Source organism: Rattus rattus, chromosome 1, assembly GCF_011064425.1.
Source record: "Rattus rattus isolate New Zealand chromosome 1, Rrattus_CSIRO_v1, whole genome shotgun sequence".
NCBI classification, from domain to species: Eukaryota; Metazoa; Chordata; class Mammalia; order Rodentia; family Muridae; genus Rattus; species Rattus rattus.
The window spans coordinates 150819953-150832598 of NC_046154.1; positions in this window are offsets into that span (position 1 = coordinate 150819953).

Consider the following 12646-nt stretch of genomic DNA (forward strand, 5'->3'; position numbering starts at 1 on the left):
AATTGAACCTGGGTCCTCTAAAATTGTTTTGATTATTAGGTGACAGAGGAGAGGCTTTCTTTTCTTGTCCAAGCTATTTGGTGTTCTGTAAGCTTCTTGTATCTTTATAGGCATGTCCTTCTTAAGAGTAGGAAATTTTTCTTTTAAAACTTCGTTTAAAAATATTTTCTAGGTCTTTGAGCAGGGATTTTTTTTTTCTTTTTTTGCCTTCTTCTATTTCTATTATTCTTAGGTTTGTTTTTTTCCTAAGGTTCCAGGTTTCCCAGATGTTGTAACTTTAACATTTTCTTTAAGCGATGTAGCAATGTCTTCTGTTGTATCTTCTGTGCCTGTCTCTGCCCCATCTTCTGTTTTCTGTTGCTGATCCTTGCACCTGTGCTTCCTGTTCACTTCCCTAGATTGTCTATCTCCAGGGTTGCCTCACTTTGTGTTTTCCTTAAAGCTTCTATTTGCATTTTCAGGTCTTGAACCATTTTATTAATTTTCCCCGTTTGTTTAATCCAGGCTTTCTTTAAGTGATTTATTCATTTTCTCCCATTGTTTGTTTGTGTTTTCGTGGATTTCTTTAAAGAGATTACTTATTCATCTTTACTTCATAAAGTTCTTTTTAAAGATTTTTTTAAAGATTTTATTTATTATATATAAGTACACTGTAGCTGTCTTCAGTCACACCAGAAGAATGCATCAGATCTCATTACAGATGGTTGTGAGCCACCCTGTGGGATTTGAACTCAGGACCCCTGGAACATCAGTCAGTGCTCTTAATGGCTGAGCCATCTCTGCAGCCCCTTAAAGTTATTTTTAAGGTTGTTTTCTCGTGCTTCAGCTGTGTTAGGATATTCAGGGCTTGCTGTAATGGGATATCTGGACTCTGTTGGTGCCATATTACCTTATCTGCTATTGATTATGTTTTATGCTGGTCTCTAAGGCATCTGAGTTTGGGTTAATTATAGGTTAAGGTCCAAGTTTATCTTTGTTGTATAGATGTTTTCCCCTGGTTTCTCTCTGGTCTTCTGGCTTGAGTGGCCTTGGCTGTGGTGATCTGAGAGTCCTCAGGTCCAGTAAGATGTCTCCACTGGTGTTTTGGTGACCTGCATGGCCTCTGGGGTATCTAGTATTGGCATGGCCTCTTGTAGAGCAGGAGGCTTCTGAAATCTGCATACCAACAATGCCTCTAATAAAGCAGGGGGTTCTGCTGGAGCTGTGGGTTGGCTTATAGAAAAGAAGGAAAGGGATGCTGTTAGGTAAAGCTAGGTGGCTTCTAAGGAGGGGTAGTGGCCTGTGAGTATGGAACAATGGACTGTGTAAGGAAATTTGGTAAGGTTGAGTGGGTTCAGAGTCCGTGATACCCAGGTACCCACCTGATATGGTAGGTGTCTTCCTGCTCCCTTCCTGGCCTGAAACATGGGCCACACTTCCCATATAGGAACCATGACCTGTGGTCACATAGCCTAGAACAGAGTTCTCCATGCTAATGAGGTACCTAGAGATCCTAAGGGCTTAGCCAATAAGCTTTCCTTCCTGGACACCCCTTCCTACAAATGGTATTAATCTCTGCTTCACCAGAGAAGGTAGTATGCACCCATTTTCCACAATGAACAAACAGTTCAATGAATAAACAGTTTTGAACCAGTAACTGTCTCTTTCATCAAGAGCTGATGTGGGGGGGTTGGGGATTTAGCTCAGTGGTAGAGCGATTGCCAAGCAAACACAAGGCCCTGGGTTCGGTCCTCAGCTCCAAAAAAAAAAAAAAAAAAAAAAGACAAAATAACAAAAAGAACTGATGTGGGGGAGCATGGAGAAAGCCTTCGCCTACAGAGCTGCACCACCTAAGCCTCCCACAGAATGCCCCTGTGCACTCCCAGACAACCAAGCTAAGCTAAGGACTTTCACTGGTGAGCTAAGTAGAATTTCCCCTCCCCTTAGCCCCTGACTTATAGTCTCCTTAGCCCTCAGGCCTCTTACATTCTTGGCTCTTCTGAGACTTGCAGCAACAACAGGATACTCTGTTTTCCCACCCCCCTGAACTGTGTGTGTATCAGCATTTTGCTTGAGCCCAGGACCTGACAGCACAGGGTAAACACTGTAAGGGTCCGACAGAAGATCCCCACTCAATAAGGCCACAGAGACCGGAATCGCTGCAATCCACAAGAGGTTTATTGTTCCAACGTGCGTTGGGGTCTCCCAGCACGCAGGCAAGAGGAGACCCTGAGCTCACAAAGCACACACTTTTTATAAACATTTTGGTGGGGAATTCAGCGGTCACCTGAGTTGGACAGCTGTGATTGGTTACCCTGAGCAACATTTCTGACAGGGTTCTCACATTTCCCCCTTTTTCTTAAGACTGTTTCAATCCTGAAATGAAGTCTCATTCTGTCCTTGTTCCTGGTACTGTTGCCGCAGCATTAGAATTTGTACAGTGCCTATGCGCTCTCTGATAAACGCTAGCGAGCGGTTAAGGACGTAAATCTCATGTTGTATTGACTGAAAGGCTTGGAGCCTCAAGAGGTTCCTATCAGTGAATTGGGATACCTCCAGGGAGGGCCCAGTGGACACCGAGGGAGGTGGGGTACCAAACAGGATCTCAAAAGTGGTCAGGTTAAAATAGTAGGGAGTGTTCCAGGCTTGCAACAGGGCCAGGGGAAAGAGCACCACCCAGTCAGCACCAGTCTTCAAGGTCAATTTAATTAAGGTCTACTTAGGTTTCTGTTCATATTCTCTCTACCTGCCCTGAGCTCCGGGGACAGTATGCACAATGGAGCTTCCAATTAGTCCCCAATATCTTTGCCAATCCCTGACTTACCTTAGAAGCAAAAAAGTAGGACCGTTGTCCGATCTAATTACCTTGGGGACCCCAGACCTCCGGAAGATTTCTTCTAATATTTTCTTGGCTGCCATGGTAGCTATTTCCTGCTTGGTGGGGAAAGCCTCAACCCATCCAGAGAAAGTATCTACAAACACTAGAAAGTATTTGTAACCGTATTTTCTTGGCTTAACTTCTGTAACTTCGACTTTCCAACAAACTCCCTAGGTCTCTTGCCCTGTTTGCTTGCTAAGCATTCGCTTGCTGACATACCTTACACTGTTCTCCTGTCTCTCTGGCTAAAAACCCAAGGTCTATTACATATACCTTAACTACTTGAATAACCTTCTTATCCCCTAAATGAGTCTATTTATGTATTTGGCAAAGTGAGTCTTTTGTTTGTTCTCTGGAGGAGTATAGCTTTCCCCTCAAGTGTGCCATTTTCCTTCCTCTTCTAAGCAATTTGGGCTTTTTCTTCTGTTATACATTCTAAGTGAGGCCATCCCTTAGTCCGATCCCAGTTCCCAGTGGCTGTCTCTTGCAGGCCCGCAACCCTACACTCTAGGAATAGGCTCCTGCATAGCCATTTCTCAAGCCAATTTATCTGCTTTGTTACTGCCCCATGCCACTGAATTTCTTCCCTCCTGATGTTCTGGGCAATGAATAGTACTCACAGTTGCTGGCTTCATCAGGGCATCCAAGCGATGGCAAAGACATCTGTGCTGATATACTTGGGGGTTGGGGTTCAGCCATCCCAGATGACATTTGTGTTGTCCACCATGGCAGCACCCACTCATCTCTGACCTTCATGAAGAGAAATGTTCCCGTCTGTAGACAAGGTCCTCGGTTTTCAACAGGGGTCAATCGGTCAGTCAAAGAGGTCTTCTCTCCACCCATGGACTTCTGCCAGTGCTTGACACTCATGCTGTGGTGGCTCCAACTGGGGATTAAGCAGCAAGGTGACCGGATTGCCCCCAACCGGTGGAGAATCTAGTCCATGTCAGCTGACCAGTGGTCCCATCCTCTGTCATTCCATTCAAAGGCAAAGCAGTTTTTACTTTGGGGTACCAAGCTCAAGCAGAAAAAAGCACCTTTCAAGTCTAAATGGTATACCAAATTCTGGAAGGTGGCGAAGAACTCAGAGTGTAGGGGTTAGGCACAGTAGTGCAGAAGTCAGCCACTCTACCAGTTTAACTTTCTAAAGTCCTGGACTGGGTGATAATTGTTAGTTCCTGGCTGGCAGGAGCAGTGTGTTCCAGGCAGAATGGCACTAAGACCACCCCAAGCTGGAGGAGCTGGGAGATGTGTGGCGTAACTCCTTCTCATGCCTCCTCCAACATCAGTACTAGTGCACTGAGATAGGATCAGCCTGGGTCTTAAGCTCCACATACACAGCCTGCAGATATGCATACACATGGCCTCGCCCAGCCATTTCAGCCCATGCAAGCCATTTTGGAGAGCAAATCTCTCCTGAGCAAGGGATAGGGGCAGTCAGGGATGACCATGAATGAGTGGGATACCCAGCCCATGCTCAGGTCTACAATTCTTCGGGTAGTCCATGATTTTTTTTTTTTTTTGAGACTGGCCCATCAGCTTGGAGGACAGAGTGTTGGACCCCAGTATTCACCAAGACTTTGGTGGGTTTCCCTTCCACTTTCAGAGTTACCCTGGGTTTGGAGAGGGGGTCCGAACTCTGTCTTCCCCCAGGGCTAGCACCATTGTGGGTTTTGGGAGTGCTTTTCCCAAGACCTGGGATTTCCTGCCCCCAGCTTCTGTTTGTTAGGGCACTCTCGGGCACAATGGTCACTCTCCTTGCAATAGGCACACTGGTCCTTTTTGATAGGTTCCATCTCTCTTCTTTGTCTTCCCTAACTACTGTAGCCAAGATCCTACAGCAAATTCCTTTCCTGTCACCTTTCTTGCATCTCCCTTTCATCTTCTTCCTTTCTCTTTCTCTCTTCCTTCTCCTCCTCTGTCTCCCTGTTGTGGTAGACTTGCTCATCAGCTTGCACTAAAACCCTCAACGATTTATTCTGTAGTCCCTCTGGCCTCTGAAGTTTTTTCCTGATAGCTCTACTAGCCTAGTCTATAAAAGCCATAGCCACACTAGCTTTGTGTTCCTCGCTGCTGGGGTCATAGTGTGTATATTAGCAGAATGGAACCTCCATGAGCCACTCTAGAAAGGCTGAGGGTGACTCGTCTGGTCCCTGATTAACCTCACATACCTTGGTCAACTGGTGGGTCATCCTGCAACCCCCTTGAGACCTGCCAACAGAGTCTGGTGGTAGACTTTCCGTGCTCTTTACCTCCTGCCATATTAGTAGTCCCAGTCGGGTCTAATCAGGGAAAATTCGCTGTTGATGACAGCCTAGTCAATCAGTGGTGCCCCCATGTTTGAGGGGACATTCTTTCCTGATTGTTATCCTCATCCAGGTCCCCATGGCCCATCCCAGTTCTAAGGGTCCCTCCCCATGCTTCCCCCTTGCTGGTGCCTGAAGAGGGGCCGTGGGAACTGGGGCCATGGTAAGGGGATGGAAGATCCATCAGCAGCAGATCCGAAGTGGAAGACTCCTGAAGAATGTTCTTTACAGACTCATTGGTCTCTATAGGGTTCTTCTTCATGGCCAGGACCTGCAAGAGTCTTGGAGACAAAAGCTTTTATACAAGGGGAGGGGGAGGGGACGGCTGGCCAAAGCTGATGCCCCACACCAGGGTTGCACAACTGCGGCCGATTCGGTCCGGTTCCGACTGCCGGCTCCGGCTTGGTATGGGCTCAACACTCCAGTGCCATCCATTTTCAAGGGTAGTTGTTCTCCACTAGATCCTTCCAGGTAACTATATAGGGCACTTGATCTGAGCACTTGAGGGATTCTGGCCTAAAGACCCTTTCCTCTAGTGGTTAACTAAGATGTTTAACAGGGTAGATTCAGTCTATCCCATATCCAAAAATAGCATCAGTCACAGTCCAAGTCCAAGAACACAGAGAAAGACAATCCACACAGTTTCACCCCTGCCACGGGTGCAGAACAGGACTGAAGTCCAAAAGCAAAGAGAAAGACAATCAACACACAGATAGCTTGCTCCTCTCCCGGGCACAGAATCCAGGTTCAGGTGACCTGCCAGCTTATGCTTGAATCGAGTCCAACAGGCCAAACTAGACCAGAGGCTCTCCAAGCTTTACAGACACTTGCAAGTAAACAAAAAGCAAACCAGATAGCACAGATATCTGTCTGAGTCCACATGCAAACAGACAAACAGCAAGACCAAAGCGCTCCTCCCACGAGCGCTATCGAATTCAGGTTACCCACCAGCTTACACTGGAATCAAGTCCACAGCCAACAAGTTCCAAAAACGAAACAAAAACAAAAAAGACACACACACACACACACACACACACACACACACACACATACAACGACCACCCAGTGACTGGCACAGAAGAAAAATACAGACTCAGATGGCCGGGGGTGGGAGCCCCCTGTGCCCAGATGGAGACGAACCCATCGGAGTCCTTCTCCCAGCGGGAGACTAGAGCGTCTTCTGAGTCCCCCATTGCCGCAGTGCTCCGGCAGGTCTGCCTGCCTCTCTGGTAACTTCAGGTCAAACTGAAACTACAGACCGAATGCAGGAACAAAAGAAAAAACGTGCACAAGACACACAGGCAGAGACGACAGACAGGGATCTCACCTTACCTTGCTTGAGCGGTCAGCCCTCCGATCCACGGCGTCTGGGTCCCAAGGAGGGCTTATTGGCCAATGCACCAGATGTAAGGGTCCGTCAGAAGACCTCCACTCAATAAGGCCACAGAGACCGGAATCGCTGCAATCCGCAAGAGGTTTATTGTTCCAACGTACGTTGGGGTCCCTCAGCACACAGGCAAGAGGAGACCTAGAGCTCACAAAGTACACACTTTTTATAAACATTTTGGTGGGGAATTCAGTGGTCACCTGAGTTGGACAGCAGTGTTTGTTTACCCTGAGCAACATTTAAAATTATTGGTCAACTCGAATAGGAAGTCCTACATTTGGCCTGTCCTGCCCATCTTGTGGAATTTGTGGTATTTCCTGGCATTGTCTTTTTTCCGAGTCATTTCCCTCTCTGTCCTCCCTAGGCAGGGTGGTTCCCTGTTTAGGCCATTTCCTTATCTGTCCTTCCCCAGGGCAGGGTGGTAGCCTGCTATTTCTGACTGGGTTCTCTCAACACAATCTAACATCTCTGAGTTTTGCCTGAAAAAACTGCATTTGCAAACCACAGCGGAGGGGTGAATCAAAAATCCACTTGTGAGCAGGGTCTTTCCTGAGGTTCTAGAAACTGTTTGAGGTCGCATTGCCTCTGGTAGAGGAGGGGCTTTTGCCAGAGTTTTGGGTCAGGATGTGGAGACAAGGGAAGGGGTGTTATTGGGGGAATCATGGTGGGCTCTGTGGAAGCCTCTGTTTCATCTTTACATCGATAAAACATGAAATGAGTTAGGCTAGCAGCTGCCTCTGCTGTCTTGGGCTGTGTACTCTGTGTGTGAGCTGAACTCTGTTATTGAATCTGCACTTGTATTGCTATAGTGTAAAATACTTATGGAAAGTGCTCTTTTAAGCTCCTTACCTTGTACTATTTTTTCTGTAATAACTGCCATGATTTGAACATATTTCCTTGCATCTTAGTCATATTTAATCTGGGAAACTAGCCAGATCTTCTTTTGGCTAGTTTTATCTTGCTGAAGATCTAGGGGGGAATGAAATTTCATTTCACTGGTTTTTAGGGGTGAAAGTCTAAACTCCCACTTTACTTCATCTTAATGTGTTCTCTTTGAACTGTATGTGCTCTCATAACCTAAAAGTGTGTTCTGCTTATGATCTAACTTTCCTTAGGATGGAAAAAATAGAAATAAATTTGCAAGGAAGGAGAATTGGAGATCAAGTGGAAAGATGATTCTTTAAATTGGCTGAGGACTGAGCCCCACATACGTCAGTTTTCTCATCCCTGCAACTAAACATCTATAAAAGTCAATTTAAGAGAAGGAAGGTTTATTCTGGCTGAAATCTAGGGGTAGAGTCCCTCATGGAAAGCATGGTAGCAGGAAGGCTTTGCAGCTGCCAGGAGAGGAGGAGGTACAGGTGACGGTGACTAGCTAACATCTGAGGCTGAAGAGAGGACAAGCCGGAGCTCAGCTCAGCTAGCTTTCTTCTTTCCTTATGTTACTTTGTCTAGGACCCCTGTCCATGAACACTGTGTTACCCACTGTGGTGGTTGGAATAAAAATGGATCCCACACACTCACAGATTTGAATCTTTGGTCACCAGGACCAAAAGTGACACTATTTGGAAGTATTGGAACGATTAGGAGGTGTGGCCTTGTTTGAGGAAGTATGTCACTGGGGGTGGGCTTTGAGTTTTCCAGAGTCAAAGCCAGGCTCACAGTCTCTTCCAGCTGCCAGTGGATCTAGATGTAGAACTCTCAGTTCCTTCTCCAACGCCGTGTCTGCCTGCCTCCCTGACACAGTGTTCCCTACCATGCTGATAATGGACTAAACATCTGAAACTGTAAACAAATTCCCAATTAAATGCTTTCCTCTATAAGAGTTTCCATAGAATGGAAACGGGCAACCTCGGGAGGTGGGGGAGGGGCGCTCTAGAATGTACCAGAGACCTGGCAGGTGAAAGGTACTCAGGACTCAGAGGGAGAGACCTTAGATGAAATGCCCAACAGTGGGAAGAGGGAATTTGTAGAGTCCACCTCCAGTAGAAGGACAGGGCATCAAGGGGAGAGATGGGGTTGCCATCCCACAGTCAAAAACTCTGACCAGAATTGTTCCTGTCTAAAAAAACTGCAGGGATAAAAATGGAAAAGAGCCTGAGGGAAAGGAGGTCCAGTGACAGGCCCGAATGGGGACCCATCTCAAGGGGAGGCTTCAAGGCCTGATACTATTACTGATGCTATGGATAGAAGCCTAGCATGGTGCCCCTTCGAGAGTCCCAACAAGCAGCTGAAAGAGTCAGGTGCAGGGTTGGAGAGATGGCTCAGATGTTAAGAGCAGTGCTCTGCCAGAGGTCCTCAGTTAAATTCCCAGCAACCACATGGTGGCTCACAACCATCAGAAGAGAAATCTTATACCCTCTTCTGCTACAATAATAGTAGTGTACTTGTCTTAAATAAATAAATCTTTTTTCAAAAAAAGAAAGAAAAAGAATCAGATGCAGACATTTACACCCAACCAATGGACAGAAGCCTGTGGTTGAATTAGGGAAAGGCCGGAAGAAGCTGAGGAGGAGGGCAACCCCATAGGAAGACCAGCAGTCTCAACCAACCTGGATCCCCGAGATCTCTCAGACGGTAAACCACCAACCAGGCAGCATACACCAGCTGATATGAGGCTCCTGACACACACACAGCAGAGGGCTGCCTGGTTTTGCCTCAGTGAGAGAAGAAGCACCTAACCTTTGAGAGACTTGAGGCCCCAGAGAGGGGGGAGGTCTGGTGGGGAGGGGAGGAAGAATGGGATGAGGAACTGTCAGAGGGTGGACTGGGAGGGGGATAATGACTGGACTGTAAAAAAAAAATTGAAGAATAATTTTAAAAAAGAGTTTCCATAGTTATGGTGCCTCTTCACAACAATAGAACATTGAACCTCCCATTTAAGGCAGGTGTTCCTTTTCAGACCTAGCTCTCTGAAAACAACCCCACAGACATAACAAAAGGTGTTTCCTAGGTGATTCTAAACCTAGCCAAGTCAACTGAATCATCACAACCACTGAACTATTATTCTCCTAGTAGAACAATCACTGGGCATTGCTTGGTACACAGATTCAGTTACATCTTTCAATGCTTTCTAATTGTAACTATTGTCCCAGGATTCATCTTTGCAAACACTTCTCCCTCCATCCTTTCCTTATTGACTTCACACCCCCAAAGCCTCATTCATAACTTCATAAACTGTTCTTTTGCACCCCCCATTTATAAAGAACAAAAAAATTTCAAGAAGTGCAGGGACCTCTCTTCGGTAGTGGCAATTCTAAATTGGGGAAAATTCATCAGTGTGATGCAATAACTACACTCCGTCACTTAGAACTGGTTAGTTCCGGTGATTCTGGCAGGGCTTGGCATCTTATCTACATGCTGTGTCAGTAAGAGCATGTGAAAGACTAAGCTTACACCATGCCAATGCCTGGTCACTCACCTCTGCAGTTGATGCTGGTCCTTGGCTACTGCCGTCAGATAGGGCACCTACATGTGAACTTCCAAGGGAGCTGCTTAGTTCCCTCATAGCATTGTGTCAGAGGTAAGGACACAGAAAGTAAAGACCACTGGGTTCTTAAGGGATAGGCCAAGAAACTGGCACTAATGTGCTACAATTCAGTTATATTCTATTAGTTAAAGAGTCACAGGGCCTATGGGGACATCCTCCTTCAAACCACCACAAAAAGTTAAGGCACTGGACAGTCTCAGCTCCAGAAGGGATGAAGGGTAAGTTGGGAGAAGCCCAGGCTGGCCACGTATGGGGAGAAAGAAGCAGGAGAATTGTTACAAGTGTGACATCAACCTATTACACAGAGCAAACTCAAGACTGGATATTTGATCACACTGCGATTGAAAAAAGGCCGTTTCAGGTCATGGTGTAGCTCACCCCTTAGCATATTCCCTTCTGGCTGGAATACAGACACACTATTAGTGCTCGCCATTAATCCCAAACAATGAAGGCAAAGTTAGTTTGTAGAAGGAAGCACTCATGTTTGAAAGTGTTGCCTGATAAGAGTGGCGGACAAAGTGATGAATCAGAGAAAGATTTGACAGGATAGGATACGCCCAACCTCATGAGAAGAGAGAGGAAAGGGAAGCTGTTTAAGAGAGAGCAGTGCAGAGAAGAGGAGGCAGTTTTACTGGGACAGTGGTGCTGAGACGAGAGAGAGAGAGAGAGAAAGAGAGAGAGAGAGAGAGAGAGAGAGAGAGAGAGAGAGAGAGAGAGAGAGATTCAGATACAAGTAAAGAAAGAACAAGACAAAGAATGAGAAAGAGCCAGGTTAGAACTGATTGCCAAAGTTTAGTATCAGGCCAAACAGAGCAATTTAGAGAGAAACTAAGAGAAGTTTAATTGAATCAGTTAGTGTGGAGAGGAGCTTGACCAGAGCACAGAAAGAACCAGGAAGATGAGCCTCTTCAGCAGTAAGTCTCAAGGCTGCAAACACTGTATGCCTAGATACGATTGAATGAAGGCTAGAGGTGTCCAGACTAGTTAGCAGACAGAGGCAGTAAGCCTTAGAGATGACAATTACATCAGGTGAATAAAAGTTACACTGACAGAGAAGGAAAAGAAGGAGGTAACTGCCATAGCAATGTGACATGTGACCTAAAACATTGACTCCTGCTGATTCTGGGACATACTGCAGTTAAAGTGGGCCAGCATGCTCATAAAGTAAGAAGTAGCCTAGGGAAAGATCAATAAAAGACAGTCCACAAGGTCGAACTAAGAGGTGCCAGAGGGTTCAGTACCCAGAGTAGGAGTTGTTCTTTCCTAACCCTGCCATCCCAACACCAACCTGCCCACCCCAACACCAACCCATCCCCCTGAAAGGTAAAAGTTTTAAAGTTGTACCCCTAGACACAAAGTTTAGAGCAGAAGAAACAGGTTAGGCCCCAGAATTGTATGTTCTTAGGGCTATAGAATGGGTAATTACATTGGCCGGCTCAACAACTTTCTCCCAGAAACTAGCTGACCATAAATCTTAGAGAACAATCTTGAGAAGCAGGAAGCAACTTCTCCTAGGAAACAATCTTGAAAAACAGAAAGTTTGGGCTGGAGAGATGGCTCAATGGTTAAGAGCACTGACTGCTCTTCCAGAGGTCCTGAGTTCAATGCCCAGCAACCACATGGTGGCTCACAACCATCTGTAATGGGATCCGATGCCCTCTTCTGGTGTGTCTGAAGACAGCTACAGTGTACTCACATACATTAAATAAATAAATAAATAAATAAATAAATAAATAAATAAATAAATAAATAAAAGTTTAAAAAACAAAAAAGAAAGGCAGAAAAACAGAGAGTTTTTCCTTGTGATTTTTCACTGGTATTCTACACACTTTCCAATGACGCCATCCCTGCCCCCTCAGGTTGTGGTTTCTCCCTTTAAATACCTCTTCTCCCAGCCTCTCGGGGTCGAACTCCACTGCCCCTGCGTGGGATATGAGTCTCGACCCCAGTGCGCTGGTTGCTATCGATAAACCTCATGTGATTACAACAAGAATGGTCTTGTGTGAGTTCTTGGGGGGTCACGTCATCCTGAGACTTGAGTGAGGGTCTCCCCGCTCCGGGGGGTCTTTCACCCCCAACACCAATCTTCCCATTCCAACATCAACCTGTCCCCCCTAACACCAACCAGCCCACTCCAACACCAGCCTGCCCACTCCAACACCAGCCTGCCCACCCCCACACCAACCTGTCCCCCTCAACACCAGCCTGCCCACTCCAACACCAGCCTGCCCACACCAACAAAACCCTCCCAATTAAATGCTTTCTTCTGTAACTTACCTTGGCTGTGGTGTCTCTTCACAGCAACAGAACGGTAACTAAAACAGGCTGAATGTCCCAATCTCTTGGGGCTGGGTTTAAGGGACAGTGAGAAGATTCATGCCAATCCTATGCATTTTCTATGAACTGAAGGGAGCTGGAAAGGAGTAGTAGCTTGACATAGATGGGGTTCTCAGAACACAGAAGCCTATAAATAAAGCTCAGCTGTAATGAAATGCTAATGAGTCCTCTGGCTGAACTCCTGCATCTCTGCAGCACACAGGTGACGTCCTACAGAGGGCGGCAGAACACACTGTGTGACAGTAGGATTACACAGGTACCCCAGAAGG